This window comes from Rhipicephalus microplus, chromosome 6 (assembly GCF_043290135.1).
Source record: "Rhipicephalus microplus isolate Deutch F79 chromosome 6, USDA_Rmic, whole genome shotgun sequence".
Classification (NCBI taxonomy): domain Eukaryota; kingdom Metazoa; phylum Arthropoda; class Arachnida; order Ixodida; family Ixodidae; genus Rhipicephalus; species Rhipicephalus microplus.
The window spans coordinates 84052783-84069200 of NC_134705.1; the positions used below are offsets into that span (position 1 = coordinate 84052783).

At 55.8% G+C, this 16418-nt stretch overlaps 1 non-coding gene and 2 pseudogenes across 1 annotated transcript; all 3 read left to right on the forward strand.

Moving 5' to 3' along the window:
- Positions 1-2534: 2534 nt before the first annotated feature.
- LOC142766292 (U2 spliceosomal RNA) lies at positions 2535-2724 on the forward strand. The gene has a single exon (XR_012884472.1). It is a non-coding gene; the product is annotated as a U2 spliceosomal RNA (small nuclear RNA).
- Positions 2725-5518: 2794 nt separating this feature from the next.
- On the forward strand, positions 5519-5700 carry LOC142766440 (U2 spliceosomal RNA; annotated as a pseudogene).
- Positions 5701-13894: 8194 nt separating this feature from the next.
- LOC142766154 (U2 spliceosomal RNA) lies at positions 13895-14067 on the forward strand (annotated as a pseudogene).
- Positions 14068-16418: the final 2351 nt, after the last annotated feature.

A 16418-nucleotide genomic window follows, 5' to 3' on the forward strand; every position in this document is an offset into this window, starting at 1 on the left:
GTCAACACGGCGTCGTTCTCAGCGGACGAAGTTCTCCTCCGGCTTCGGAAGTCGGAGAACACGGCTCCCGGACCCGACAGACTGACGTACCAACACTGGAGGTCCGTCGACCCGGAGGCCCGCTTCCTGTCCTCCCTGTTCAACGCCTGTGTTCACCACCGTCGCACCCCGGACTCATGGCGAACGTCACGCACGGTTCTCATCTACAAGAAAGGTGATCCCTCTGTTCCGGGCAACTGGCGCCCCATCGCACTCGGCTGTACTGCCTCCAAGCTGTACGCCAAGTGTCTTGCGTCGCGCCTGCAAGCCTGGATCATGGATCACCAGGTCTTGTCAAGGTGCCAAAAAGGTTTCCTCCCTTATGACGGCGTTTTCGAGCTGAATTATATCTTTCAGCACCGCATGGACGCAGCCAGAGCTGGTGGCACGGAGTTTTGCGCAGCCCTCCTGGACTTCGCAAACGCCTACGGGTCCGTGCCTCACCAAGCCCTCCTGGATGCCCTCCGTGGTTCCGGTGCTGGGGAGACGTTCACCGCCCTCATCGAGGACCTCTACCGTGACAACCAAACTGTCATCGTTGCTGCAGAGGGCACGACAGATCCGGTCGTTATCCACTCGGGTCTACGCCAGGGCTGCCCGCTCAGCGGGTTGCTCTTCAACCTGGTCATAGACCCCGTAGTTCGAGGCGTCCAAGGCACGGGCGACGACCACAACATCCTCGCCTATGCCGACGACCTGACGCCCCTGGCCGACTGTCCTGCTCTTCTCCAACAACGCATCGACACGGTCGAGGCGCTATCAACACCGCTCGGGCTATCTCTCAACCCGGGCAAGTGTACGACCTTGCACCTCAGCGGCGTCACCCCCGTCGGAATGCGGCCAACCGTGTTCCGGGTCTCCGGCGTCCCGGTAACGGCCTTGAGCGACTCCGAGCCGCTCCGCTACCTCGGACGCCCGGTGGGTTTCCGCCTTCCACAGCGAGCGGGGACCAATGTCATTGAGGACGCCATTCGCAACGCCACGGCAATTTTTTCGTCCCTCCTAGCCCCCTGGCAGCGTATTGACGCCCTCAAGACATTTGTGTTCCCTGCTCTGAACTTTTCCATGAGGTGCGGCGCCCTGACTAAAACAGATTGGCACCGGTTGGACCTTGCCATCAGGCCCATGGTCAAGCGAACACTCTACCTACCGGTGAACGCCTCGACGAACTACGTCTACGGGAGCGCCTCCGGAGGAGCAGTAGCGATACCGGTGGCAGCGGAGTTATACGACATCTGTCGTATCGACTCCGCTTTCAAGCTCCTGACGACTTCAGATCAGTCGTTGCGGGATCTCGCCCTGTCCGACGCTTACGAGATCGCCTCCACCCGCCTCGGATGGGAGGCTACCCGTTTCGAGTTGGAGGCGTACCTCTCTGGCGACCGACAGGTCGTCCACTCAAGGCCGGCAACCCAGCTGCGCAGCGTGTGGACCGAGGCCCGTAAGGCGTCCCGAAGACTACAAGTCTCGTGGTCCCTGCGGCCCGACAACGTTACCATCACCTGCGGCGACGCGACGCTACCTTCAACACAGCGGAACCGGGTAATGCGAACGCTACGAGATGTGCTGGCCCACGTCAGGGACAACGCCCTCCATGACCAACCGAACCAGGGAAAGGTGATGGCCTGCGTCTCGGCGGATCGTGCGAGCTCCCATTTCATCTCCACGGGAGCGTTCACACACTTCGCCGACTGGCGGTTTATCCACCGGGCGCGCCTCAACCTGCTACCCCTGAATGGCGCCGTCATGTGGGGCCCTACTGACCGAGACCAGCGTTGCCGGGTCTGCGGCTACGCGAGGGAGACGCTACCGCACGTGCTTTGCCACTGCATGACGCACAGCGCCATGTCTCAGGCACGGCACAACGCGGTGGTCTCGCGCCTTCGCACGGCCGCTGCCCGCGACTACACCGTAGCGTACGAGAACCGGCCGGTCGGCGACACCGGACTGCGTCCTGACCTTGTCCTGGTTCGCGGGGAGGAGGCCCTGGTGATCGACGTGGCTTGCCCGTTCGAGAACACACCGGAGGCCTTTACCAACACGCGAAACGACAAGGTCGCACGCTACCAACCCGTCGCCGACTACCTGCGTCGCCGCTACCAGAGAGTAACGGTGGCCGCCGTCATCGTCGGGGCTCTCGGCGCTTGGGACCCGGCCAACGACCGCGTCCTCCAGCGCCTGTGCTCCCGCAGCTACCTGCGTCTCATGAAGAAACTCTGCGTGAGCGAGGTGGTGGCAGCGTCCCGCGCCATCTACCACGCGCACGTGGGACATGGACGCAGCTAGACGACCGATGACCAAGACAAGACCCACCGTCTACGTCGCCACATCGCCCACCACCTGCCAGGTGCCCTGACTAAGCCGCTGCTGTTCCGGCGGTTCCTGTGATGACCTACATCCTGGCGTCCCTGGTACCACCATCCGCGTCCACTTCCAACTGGCTATCCCGGTGCTATGTCCAGGAACAATACGATGTCGTCCGGCTTATTCCAGACATCCCATGCATTGTCTGTAACATAATAAAATTTACACTCTGTTCTTATCAGCTTAATATCTGATACGGATCCTATTTGGATCCAAGATATTAAACTTATTTTTGTGATGCGGCGGAGTGCTTGAAGCTTGCTTCACCTCCGCCACGGGTTGGCCCGGTATTGCACTACCTCCGGGATCGGCCCACTCACCCCCTGCGGGGTGAGTTCGACAATAAATTCAATGATAGAAGGAGTGTTCGGATTTACCCATGATACCGGGGTAAACGGCTTGGGTGCGTCGAGTGTCCGAGACGGTGGCGGCACGCCGCCCCGGCTGACGCGGTATTCGCGTGCAGGGAGTGCGCTAGCTGTGTTTACACTTACGATTGCTCTGGGAAAATAAATGTTTCCGTGTGTATTTCATATATGGAGGGTCTCTTTTATTTTGTTATGTTCACACGTACATACTCAAGTTTCTTATTTTTTTTAACGTTCCTACTCATATTAATAAAACTATTGAGGAAATTATCATTACTGTTTCGGAGGAAAGCTAGAAGTGTGTATACGATGTGTATGCATGTGCGATGTGTATGTATGTATGTGTGTAGAAGTGTGTATGTATGTGCCAAGCTATTTCCGCTTTTCGAATTCACCCGTTTCGCAACGAAAAATAAAAAAAGCCTCTAGAAAATGGGGTTTGGTTGGTGTTTCTGTTTACAGTTGCAGTGGCAAGCGAAGGCATTTTTATTTCACATCTTCACGCGGCGTCTGAACCTGAAGACGCGTGCTCTCGCCACGTCTACGCATCTACACTATTCCCCATCACAAATTAAAATCGCAAAGAACGCCACAGGACCCACTCCGCACACACCTGCTGTACGGTGGAGCGGCAAAGCCCCGATGTGCTTTTCCTATGTCCACTGACCTTTGGGGTTTGACGTCCCAAAACCACCATATGATTATGGGAAAATTTCGACCACCTGGGGTTCTTTCACGTGCACCCTAATCTGAGCACAGGGAAATGCAGCCGCCGCGGCCGGGATTCGATCCCACCACCTGCGGGTCAGCAGCCGAGTACCTTACGGCCATCAGACCACCACGGCGGGCATCGCCTTGTTGATCAAACACTTCATTTCTGAACACCATCTCATACCAGCTCATCCACCGTTGGCTCTCGTTAATTACAACGAACATCCTCGCACGCTCACCTCAATGGAATTGCCAGTTGCTGGAAGTTCCAAGAAAATTGCGCACTAGACGTTCGGACGCACCACGCACGTACCTGAAGCGACGTGGACCCCAGGACGCGTGAGATCACGCCCCGGGCGCGCTTTGCCTCCGTACCCACTCGTCACTCCTCACAGCTTCACTAAGCCGAGTATGTAGAAGTCGAAGAAGCAGAACAACAAACCAGCCAATCCCCCACAGTGGGTGTGAGCCACAAGTGAAGGTCAACAAAAACAAGCAACACCAGCGAGCGCAGTGACGAAGCTATCGTAATGGGGCGAAATAATCCACGAATATGGCTGCACGTTGACGCACGGTCGCATTTGTGCAACCACCCGTGTCTCCCGAAGACCGTCTGTCGCGCGTCTTCGACGAAAAGCGCAGGCGAGTACTTCTCCACTGATTTCCGCGACCACTTCACGACCGCCTTCGGCCGCCTCATGTCCGTCCGGCACGATCGACGGAGCGCCGCACCAGCGCCTCGTACACGCCACCATAGCACTCCTACCCCTCGGAATCAGCAAAACTCGGACGTTTTCGACCACGACAGACAGAACCTGCCGGCCCGTTGAACGCTTGAACGACATCGCAGCGTCAAGTCGCACACTCACGTTCCGTCACCCTCTGCCACATGATCCTTCATTCACCGGCTTCACAACCCACGCGGTAGACGTTTCGCACGCATTCCCGGGTCTGCCTTTCACGGCAGGACCTTCGTCGACCTCGGTGCGGTGTTCCGCCACGTCGGAACTTGCAAGGCATATGTTGAGCGTGCTGAAGCAGCCAAAGGCACCACCTTTTTGCCGATGATTGTGGGCGTCGTTGCAGAGGCGTTGCTTGGGCAGCCGGCGTAGAAGCCATGTTGGATGGGTGACGTATTCACATTTTGCACAGTCATTTTTTTTTTTCCTTCCTTCCAGACTTTGGTGCTCGAGTTGGACATGTACACTATGCATCAGTTTTTAAAACAAATGCTGTAGCATCCCTCGCGACATGCCTGATAATGTTCGCCAGCAAGCATTTGGTGTGACGTCATGGGCGCATAGAGAGTACGCATGCAAGCAAGCACGCGTGGCTTCGACCTCTGGGAAAAAGAAGGTTTCAGTTTTAACATGTTTGTAAGCGAAACTAGAAACTTCAAGCGGACTGGGGATAAAAGCAATGCCGTGAAGCCAGCGCTGCCGCTGTCGGTGCACAATGCTGGTTGTGCATGGGTGGACGTCGGAATTGCTTTGCTACTGTTTGCCCGGCTTTTGGCCAGAACTAAGTACGAGGTGTGAAAGAATGGATTTTAATTACGTGCTAATGAATTGCATCGCTTCTCGGCCTTTTGGCTAAGATCAAAGTGTATGCAGGCGTTCCAGGATGCAGGCGTTCCAGGAGGCTCGGAGGGTCAAGGAGGAGAAGTACGCCCCTCTACAGCGTCATCTCCTCCAGCGGTTCCAGCGCGTCTCCGTCGACGCCATCGTCGTAGGCTGCCTCGGCTCGTGGGATCCGGCCAACGATCGTGTCTGCCGCAGGTTCTGCTCCAGGAGCTACCTGCGGACCATGAAAAGACTTTGCGTTTCAGACACGATCGCCGCCTCTACGGACATTTATCGTGGCCATATAGGCGTTTTGTAAATAGTTTTTTATTCGAGAAGCGATACCGCGTTTTTTATTGTTATACGCTTTTATTCATACTAACACCACTAACTCTTTTTTAGCCTTTTTGTTACCTGATTTTATTATATACACCTTTTATTACCGTTTCTTGTTCTGTTATATAACCATGTATGATGTTTGTGTACTAAGCATAATAAAAAATTCTGTTCTTATCAGCTTAATATCTGATACGGATCCTATTTGGATCCAAGATATTAAACTTATTTTTGTGATGCGGCGGAGTGCTTGAAGCTTGCTTCACCTCCGCCACGGGTTGGCCCGGTATTGCACTACCTCCGGGATCGGCCCACTCACCCCCTGCGGGGTGAGTTCGACAATAAATTCAATGATAGAAGGAGTGTTCGGATTTACCCATGATACCGGGGTAAACGGCTTGGGTGCGTCGAGTGTCCGAGACGGTGGCGGCACGCCGCCCCGGCTGACGCGGTATTCGCGTGCAGGGAGTGCGCTAGCTGTGTTTACACTTACGATTGCTCTGGGAAAATAAATGTTTCCGTGTGTATTTCATATACGGAGGGTCTCTTTTATTTTGTTATGTTCACACGTACATACTCAAGTTTCTTATTTTTTTTAACGTTCCTACTCATATTAATAAAACTATTGAGGAAATTATCATTACTGTTTCGGAGGAAAGCTAGAAGTGTGTATACGATGTGTATGCATGTGCGATGTGTATGTATGTATGTGTGTAGAAGTGTGTATGTATGTGCCAAGCTATTTCCGCTTTTCGAATTCACCCGTTTCGCAACGAAAAATAAAAAAAGCCTCTAGAAAATGGGGTTTGGTTGGTGTTTCTGTTTACAGTTGCAGTGGCAAGCGAAGGCATTTTTATTTCACATCTTCACGCGGCGTCTGAACCTGAAGACGCGTGCTCTCGCCACGTCTACGCATCTACACTATTCCCCATCACAAATTAAAATCGCAAAGAACGCCACAGGACCCACTCCGCACACACCTGCTGTACGGTGGAGCGGCAAAGCCCCGATGTGCTTTTCCTATGTCCACTGACCTTTGGGGTTTGACGTCCCAAAACCACCATATGATTATGGGAAAATTTCGACCACCTGGGGTTCTTTCACGTGCACCCTAATCTGAGCACAGGGAAATGCAGCCGCCGCGGCCGGGATTCGATCCCACCACCTGCGGGTCAGCAGCCGAGTACCTTACGGCCATCAGACCACCACGGCGGGCATCGCCTTGTTGATCAAACACTTCATTTCTGAACACCATCTCATACCAGCTCATCCACCGTTGGCTCTCGTTAATTACAACGAACATCCTCGCACGCTCACCTCAATGGAATTGCCAGTTGCTGGAAGTTCCAAGAAAATTGCGCACTAGACGTTCGGACGCACCACGCACGTACCTGAAGCGACGTGGACCCCAGGACGCGTGAGATCACGCCCCGGGCGCGCTTTGCCTCCGTACCCACTCGTCACTCCTCACAGCTTCACTAAGCCGAGTATGTAGAAGTCGAAGAAGCAGAACAACAAACCAGCCAATCCCCCACAGTGGGTGTGAGCCACAAGTGAAGGTCAACAAAAACAAGCAACACCAGCGAGCGCAGTGACGAAGCTATCGTAATGGGGCGAAATAATCCACGAATATGGCTGCACGTTGACGCACGGTCGCATTTGTGCAACCACCCGTGTCTCCCGAAGACCGTCTGTCGCGCGTCTTCGACGAAAAGCGCAGGCGAGTACTTCTCCACTGATTTCCGCGACCACTTCACGACCGCCTTCGGCCGCCTCATGTCCGTCCGGCACGATCGACGGAGCGCCGCACCAGCGCCTCGTACACGCCACCATAGCACTCCTACCCCTCGGAATCAGCAAAACTCGGACGTTTTCGACCACGACAGACAGAACCTGCCGGCCCGTTGAACGCTTGAACGACATCGCAGCGTCAAGTCGCACACTCACGTTCCGTCACCCTCTGCCACATGATCCTTCATTCACCGGCTTCACAACCCACGCGGTAGACGTTTCGCACGCATTCCCGGGTCTGCCTTTCACGGCAGGACCTTCGTCGACCTCGGTGCGGTGTTCCGCCACGTCGGAACTTGCAAGGCATATGTTGAGCGTGCTGAAGCAGCCAAAGGCACCACCTTTTTGCCGATGATTGTGGGCGTCGTTGCAGAGGCGTTGCTTGGGCAGCCGGCGTAGAAGCCATGTTGGATGGGTGACGTATTCACATTTTGCACAGTCATTTTTTTTTTTTTCCTTCCTTCCAGACTTTGGTGCTCGAGTTGGACATGTACACTATGCATCAGTTTTTAAAACAAATGCTGTAGCATCCCTCGCGACATGCCTGATAATGTTCGCCAGCAAGCATTTGGTGTGACGTCATGGGCGCATAGAGAGTACGCATGCAAGCAAGCACGCGTGGCTTCGACCTCTGGGAAAAAGAAGGTTTCAGTTTTAACATGTTTGTAAGCGAAACTAGAAACTTCAAGCGGACTGGGGATAAAAGCAATGCCGTGAAGCCAGCGCTGCCGCTGTCGGTGCACAATGCTGGTTGTGCATGGGTGGACGTCGGAATTGCTTTGCTACTGTTTGCCCGGCTTTTGGCCAGAACTAAGTACGAGGTGTGAAAGAATGGATTTTAATTACGTGCTAATGAATTGCATCGCTTCTCGGCCTTTTGGCTAAGATCAAAGTGTCGAGTTAGCTGTTTTCTACGAGCCCTCGCGCGAGTCCCGGGGTCACGTCACGTCGGCGTCGGCCCCCGGGCCCTCTCGGAGTTCGAGCCCCAGAACCAGTGCAAGCCCTTCGCCGCCGCAGCCTCGTGCACGCGGCTGCCACCCTTAGGTTTCGGGCCTTCCCGCCCGGAGACCCTCTACATGCCAGGTCGAGCCAGGCCCCCGGTCCGCCCCTGCTGCCCCGGAGCTCCTAGCGGCGACCCCTGCCATCACCAGACCCCAAGCGGCCCCCGCCTCAGCTGAGCCGCTGCCTACCAGTGTGCAGCTTGACTGCACGTCACGAGTCGTCCCAGAGCCTCGCCCCCCCCCGGCGGCTTGCGGGATCCGCCCACCAGTATGGCCATGCCAGTTGAGCTCCCGGTGAGGGAGAATTGTTTCATGTTTTCCGCGCCCGAGGGCGATGTCTCTGTTGACGATCTGATTGATGCAGTAGAATTAACCGCTGGTGATGATAGTGTATTCGTGCTTCAGCACATGGGGGGCGCAAAGTTCCTTGTGTGTACTCGCAATGCTAGTCAGGCGACGAGCCTAATGGTGGCGGAGGGTTTCACGGTGAATGGGGTGAAGGTGCCGGTAGAGGCAGTCGGGCCGCCGGTAACGTACGTGAACGTCTACCGCTACCCGGCTTTCTTGTCTGATGAGGCCCTTAGTAATGCTCTTGCCCCTTTCGGCAAAATTAAGAGCATTTCCTTCGCCACCTTGGCGACTCGCCAGACTAAGCTAAATGGTGTGAGGCTAGTCAAAATAGAAATGTCCCGGCCTGTTCCTAATTTCATGACAATAGCGGGGCACAAAGTCATGTGTGAATACCGTGGGATGCGTCGCGTGTGCGCCCGCTGCGGCGAGGTCGGACACATGGCGACCGCATGTTCTGCCGCGTACTGCAGACGGTGTGGCATTTTTGGCCACGATACGGAGGGCTGCGAGGCCGAATGTAAACGCTGTGGCGGCCACCACGGGACGCGCGAGTGTTTTCGGAGGCGCTCTTACGCGTCTGCCGCCCGCGGTTTCCCCACACTGACTGATACCACCCCCTCACTTGTACATGTAAGCGGCCCTGCCGTATCGAAGGCCGCCAGTGCCCCACGCCTACAGGTGCTATCGCCAAGGACTGCACCTCGCACCATTGGGAAGGGGCTCCCACCCGAGGACCGCAACTGCAATACTGGCCCGCCCACAGGCAGCAGTGCGGACACTTCGTCTGCCAACGAAGGGGAGAAGCCGGGAAGCGTTGACGACGTCGCCACCACGTCGTCTGAAACAGACACCAGTGACCTCGAGACGGTCTCTGCACAATCGTCACCCACCACGCAGCCCGCACGCCCGCTAGGCGGGCCCGGCCGCCAGGGTTCCTCTGTCGCGCCTAAAGCCCTTACTGGTGCCTCTGAGCAAGAAGCAGCGAGCCTCCTTGTCGCAAACCCACCCACTAACGTGCTGGCTCCAGTCACTCCCCTGGACTTGGAAGAAAGGAGCCAAGACCCCGCCCGAGAGGACTTGCCCATCGTGAGTCGCGGGTACTACGTGCTCCCTGAAGTTCGCGCTCAACCAAGCCTGATACCCCTCCCTGCGCCCTCCTCTGACCATGCGTTGCCCAGTCTCTGCCGAAACCGGGACCCGATTACAGCTCAGACCGCGACTGGCCGCGATCAGAGGACACGCTCGCGCTCGCGCTCGCGCCGACGCACAGGAGAGGGTGTTAAGAGCGATCCGAGAGAACGAGCGACGAGCGGAGAGACGAAGCAGCGACGGGCCGGGCTCGGCGCGAGGAGCAGCGACAGCGACGCCCCTCCGAAAGCGAAATCACAGAAGTTGGGCGAGCGCGCGGAAAGCGAAGGGGACCCGCCCCCTCAAGCCGGCGATTCCAGCGCCTAGTACGCCGACCCCACCCCAGATGGCAGCGCCCTTCCCCCACTGCGCTCCCTTCCTTCTCCCTCTGTGTCCCTTTCCCCTGGCGCGCCATGCACTCACCCTTTCGTAAACTCGCCCCCTCTCCCCTCCTAGCTCCGCTTTATGGCTGACCGGCTGCGTTTCGCCACCTGGAACGTACGCGGGTTCCGCGATAAGACGAAGCAAACCGCCGTCATCTCTTTGGCCAAGCTCCATGACATTGACCTGCTGTTCGTCCAAGAGGCGAATTTCCGTTCCCTCCTCGATGTCACCCTTTTTCGGAACCTTTGCCAGGTCGATGCCTTCTTTTCCTTGACGCGGGCCAAGTCATGCGGGGTCGGAGTCGTCTTCGTCTCTGGAAGGTTCAGGCAAAAGGCTCATTGCGTGTTTGGCGCCGACGGCCGTACGCTAATCCTGGACATCTTCATCGACGGTCGCAAAGTACGGCTCGTTAATGTGTACGCGCCAACAACGAGAACGGAAACGAACACCTTTTTTAGAGAGCTCGGCGAGTCCTTGCAAGCGCCCCTCCCGCATGTAGTCCTCGGCGACTTCAACTGTGTCGTCGACACTACAAGGGACATCAGGGGCCCAGGTCGCGGAGGCTCAGCCTACCACGCGAAAGACCTTGTCAGACTCCTTCGCCGACTGCGACTCTCGGATGCATGGGTTCTCCAGCATGATAACGCATTCGGTCCCACTCGCATGTCGAGGACCACCGCCAGTAGGCTCGACCGCGCCTACTTACCTGACCTTTTGTTACCTTCCCTTGAGGCGTGTGAGGTGCTCCCGTTGCCTCCTGCCTTGGCGGGCATTTCGGATCACGTCCCGTTGGTGACAACCGTGCGCGGGAAGCCCGGCCCCAGTCCAGCAAACGCGTCGTGGCGCCTAGACCCGGCTTTATTAAATGACCCGGTTTCCACCCCCCTGATGCAGCAACGCATTGAAGCCACAATCAGAGCGACCCCCCGAGTGACCCCGGCCGTCTGGGACGACCTCAAGGCGACCTGGAAGGCGCATTTACAACAAGAGGGCAGAGCGAGAAAAAAACGCATTACGGCTCAGATGAACGAGCTGCTGCGCAGGATGCGCATCGTCCAGAACGCCGAGTGTCTCACTTCCTGCACTCGCGACTATCTTGCCGCGCTTAAGGTACAGCATGCACGACTGCAACGAGCCATCACCGGCGAGAAGTGCGCGTTCCGAACCACCTCAGAGGGGCACCGGGAAGAGGACCTGCGCGAAGTAAGCGGCAACGGCTCAGTACGGATCCTACAAGTAAGGCGCCCAGACGGCACACTCACGGAAGACCCAGCAGAGATCGAGGCGACCTTTCGACGCCACTTCGAGACCGCTTTCCGCGAACCGGAGCCCATAACGACCTCATCGGAGCTACCGCACCGGTCAGAACTGTACCAATTCTTGAAACACCTCGATGAAGGTGAATGCCCGACCTTATGCGGCGCAGCGACGATGCAGGAATTGTGGGCCGCCATCCAGTCTATGCCACCGAACTCAGCTCCCGGCGCGGATGGCCTCACTGCAGGGTTTTATGCGACCTTTTTTAGTATCCTGAGCGAGCCGCTACTTGGCGTAATCAACAGCATTCTCGAAGGCCACGCGAAACCCGCCTCGTTTGCCATGGGGCGCGTGGTCCTGATACTTAAGGAAGGCTCACCACCGAACGACCCCACGTCATGGCGCCCTATCACGCTACTGAATGCGGATTACAAGATTGTCGCCTCTATTCTAAACAGCCGTTTAAAGACCTTTCTGCCGGACATCATCGCGCCGCACCAAACCTGCGCAGTTCCGGGCAGATCACTGTTTGCCAACCTGAACATGACTAGAGACGCCTTTCAGTACGCCACCGAGAAAAGAGTATCAGGAGCTTTTCTTTCCCTCGACCAGGCCAAGGCCTTCGACCGGGTCAGGCACGCCTACCTGTTCGAAACGCTCCGAGAGTTTGGCCTCCCGGCAGGGTTTGTTAACATCATCAAGCTCCTGTACTCGGACCTCAGGTGCCATGTGGTTGTGAACGGCTCCACTACGGACACCTTCCAGTACACGCGTGGGATCAGACAGGGATGCCCACTTGGCCCGACCCTGTTTGTGCTTTCCATAGAGCCCCTGCTCACGTCCGTAGCCGGTGACACGCGTATTCGGGGCCTCCCGCTCACAGGAACTGCGGAACTAAAGATCCTTGGTTATGCCGATGACATCTCCCTTTTCGTGAGGGACGCCAGTAGCCTCGACCGTTTTCGTCAGCTCTTCGCATTCTACGCGGCAGCGTCCGGAGCGCAGCTGAACGAGGAAAAGTGCAGGGCCCTTCGCTTCGGCAATTTCCCTGCGCATGCCATCGGCACCTTTCAAGCGGTCAACACAGTAAAGGTACTCGGGATATATTTTTCGAGCGAGGGAGTCGCACCGTCAACGTGGTCCCGCGTCCTTGAAAGGGCCGCTCAAATGGCAGAGCGTGCAGGCCTGCGAGACCTCTCGTTGCGCGAGAAAGCGCTGGCGGTTAAAACGAGTATTTGCGCACTTGCTTTGTACGCAAGTCGAGTAGCAGTGATGCCCGCAAGGACGATAAACCAGCTGTCCAAGCTCATCACGGCGTACTTGTGGGAAGGGAAACCGCCACCTTTAAAAAGACACCTCTTACACCTGGCAGTATCCGAAGGGGGTCTCGGCCTTCCACATGTACAGAGCGCAGGCAGAATTCTAGCCCTTAAAACCGCCCGAGCGCTCGCGCGCGCGAGCGATTACGTTGGCCACAACCTCCTCCTCTACTGGAGCGGTGCCAGGCACGACTGGCTGGACGCTGGCCGACACTCCGGTCCTTTTGCTGAAGCACCCGCGCCCTACTATAAAACGGCAGCGGCAACAATGCGCATGTTGGGGAATGAACTACCCGGCTGTGACGTAGACGAAGACCCGCCAGCACGCATCGTCGAGGCCATCACGATGAACCAGCTAAGCGATGCCGACCGAAAACGGGCCAAGCGCGCGCAGAGTGAACTTGGCTCCCTCCGTTGCGGCATCCCCCGCGAGGCGCACGATTTGCTCCTTAAAAAGGCCTGGCACGTCCTACCTACAAGACAGCGCCTTAACAAATTAGGCATAGTCCCGAATGCTAGCTGCCCCAACTGTCGCGTCGTGGAAACGCAGGAGCACGCGTTGTTTGAATGCGTCGCGGTGAAACCCGTGTGGCGCATGGTGGCCCACTCCTTCGGCATCCGCACCCCTCCCAACCACAAACGTAACAAAGGCGCCTTCGCCCAACTCGTGGTGATTTTCACAGTGTTGGTTTTATGGCAGAGGCGATCGCTTGCGGAAGCGCGCAGGAAACCAGTACGAGCCGCGTTTCCGGCAGTCTCGAGGATCCGAAGGCTGCTGTGGGCCTATTTATCGGCCGAACTCGAAGCCAGCGGCGAGGAAAAGTTCCTCCGTCGCTGGCATACGAAATTTTTCTTCCTCAGGGACGGCAAGCTAGCCGCCCCAATCACTCCCTTCTAACCCCCCCCCCCTCCGGCTCCAACACCTTATGTTTAAGTTGTGCGTTCTACATGCATCCCATGTGTCAATCTTTTGAGGTGTAACTCAGACCTTGCTGTGTACCCCCCCCCCCCCAGCGTCTATATTCATTCGTGGGGAAACTGATATCCATTGCTCATCTTGTTTTCCGGCATTGTATATATGTATATAGCCCGCGTGTTTTTTTCGTTTCTCTGTACGCCTTGTTTACTCACCTTTGTATATACACACATCCGTTGTTCAATGTTACTCTGTTTTTTTTTTTCTCTGTGCTATAAGTAACTCATGTATTTGATGTAGTTATCAGCCGATTACCCGGCGGTGCATACTGTACTGTTTTTTTTGTTTCATGCGTTGAGAGTTGAATAAACTTCTCCTTGTGTAGTATCTGTTCTTATCAGCTTAATATCTGATACGGATCCTATTTGGATCCAAGATATTAAACTTATTTTTGTGATGCGGCGGAGTGCTTGAAGCTTGCTTCACCTCCGCCACGGGTTGGCCCGGTATTGCACTACCTCCGGGATCGGCCCACTCACCCCCTGCGGGGTGAGTTCGACAATAAATTCAATGATAGAAGGAGTGTTCGGATTTACCCATGATACCGGGGTAAACGGCTTGGGTGCGTCGAGTGTCCGAGACGGTGGCGGCACGCCGCCCCGGCTGACGCGGTATTCGCGTGCAGGGAGTGCGCTAGCTGTGTTTACACTTACGATTGCTCTGGGAAAATAAATGTTTCCGTGTGTATTTCATATATGGAGGGTCTCTTTTATTTTGTTATGTTCACACGTACATACTCAAGTTTCTTATTTTTTTTAACGTTCCTACTCATATTAATAAAACTATTGAGGAAATTATCATTACTGTTTCGGAGGAAAGCTAGAAGTGTGTATACGATGTGTATGCATGTGCGATGTGTATGTATTGTGACGAAGCAGGGAAAGCGAGAGCAGACGACGGAGTGGCCGATCGCTGGAAGGCGAGAAAAACGAAGGAGCTCGGGCTGCAGAGAAGATTAAGAAGGGCGCGCGCAGGCGAGACAGTTTTTTTTTTGGAACGCCGGCAGAACGGGCGGCAGGTTGTTGGAGAACCCGCATCTACGCGCGAGGTTCGCATACACAGGGCGCCTGTCTTCGAGACAGCGAGCGCCTCACGGTCCTCGCCTGGCAAGACCTGGGACGCGGCCTGCTGCTCTCGGAGAACCCGCACCTACGCGCGAGGTTCCAGATTGTCCACCGCCGTCGAGACGAGCGTCGCAAGGTCCTGGCCTGGCGCGGACGAGCCCTGTCTGGCTACCGGCTACCGAGCGACGGTTCGGTCACTCGGCCCTTAACCCCTGCTGCTGCTACGTCGCTTCCACACCGGACATCTACCCGACGACGATTACGTCATCACAGGGACTCAACCAGCCCACAGCCTCCTGGTCCCCAAGCACCGCCACGTGAGACAATTGACTAGTAGTGTACGCTGCCGCTTTATGTATTTCGTGTGTGTATGCTGTCAAATACAATTGTAGTGTGGTTTGTTAACGTCAGATACCGTCTCCTCCATCCGCAACGCGTCACACGCTCTGCGGCGCGACGAACCTCACCAACAAACATCACATCTGGCGTCCGCGCGACAGGACCGCTCTTATCCTATAAAAGAGCAGCGCGTCGCTTATGCGGGTCTGACGGTTGACGATGGAGACGGACAAGCTCACAGCAATTGGAAAGGAACTGGGGTTGAGCGGTCCAGGGCTAAAGCAGTGGATCGATGAGGAGCGCGTACGTGAACGAGAAGCGCGGGAAGTACGTTTAGCCGAACGCAATGCGGCAAAAGAAGCTGATGCCGAGGCACTGGCGAGGCTACAAGCAGAAAAGGAGGTTCTCGAACTAAGGTTGAAGCTCCGAGAGTTAGATGCGACAACGGGTAGCGTGACTACAGGTCAATCAGTAGAGGGTCCGCACATGGGTTCTCCTCAAAGCTACGAAAGTCCGCACAAACTCATACCGCCCTTCAACGAAGTTCGCGACGAGCTGGACGCGTACATCCAGCGCTTTGAACGCGTCGCCAGGAGCCAGGATTGGCCGCAAGACAAGAGGGCCCTTTCACTGAGCCTTTGTTTGACAGGTGAAGCGCTAAGTGTTGTTGGCAGAATGGCACCTGACCATGCCATGGATTACGCAACGTTAAAGAAAACGTTGTTGCAGCGCTTCCGGTTTACAGAGGAGGGCTACCGCACTAAGTTTCGGTCGGCGAAGCCTGAGGACTGCGAAACGGGTCGACAGTTCGCTGGGCGATTACTAGGTTATTTCGACCATTGGCAAGAGATGGCCAAGACCGAACGGACGTACGAAGCTCTACGAGACGTTATTGTCTCAGAGCAATTCATCACGCAGTGCCACGAGAAGCTGGCAATCTTCCTGCGGGAAAGGGATTGCCGAGGAATTGAAAAGCTAGTAGAAGCTACTGATCATTATATGGAGGCGCAGGGTTTCGTCAACCTTGGTAAAGGTAAGGACGACAAGGACCATAAAAAGCCACCAGATCGAGCGCAGGCCGCACTACGGAAAGAGGAAAAGGACAAACCACATTGTTTGCTTTGTGGAAAGCGCGGTCATAAGGCTTCAGATTGCTGGGCAAATACTAAAGGGCCAAGGACAAAACCAGCCTTCTGCGGAAAATGTAGACGTAGTGGGCATAGCAAAGAGGACTGCCCTAACAAGGGAAGCGGTAAGGCCTCGTGCCTGAAAGAGCAAGCAGAAGGTCCGAAAGCATCAAACCAGGAGACACAGGCTTCCCGGCAAGGTACTGATTGCTCGAAACGTACGAGAATCAAGTGGGAGGACAAGTCTATGCCTACGGCCGAAGGCGTCCTTGAAAACCAGCCCGTTACGGTCTTACGGGAT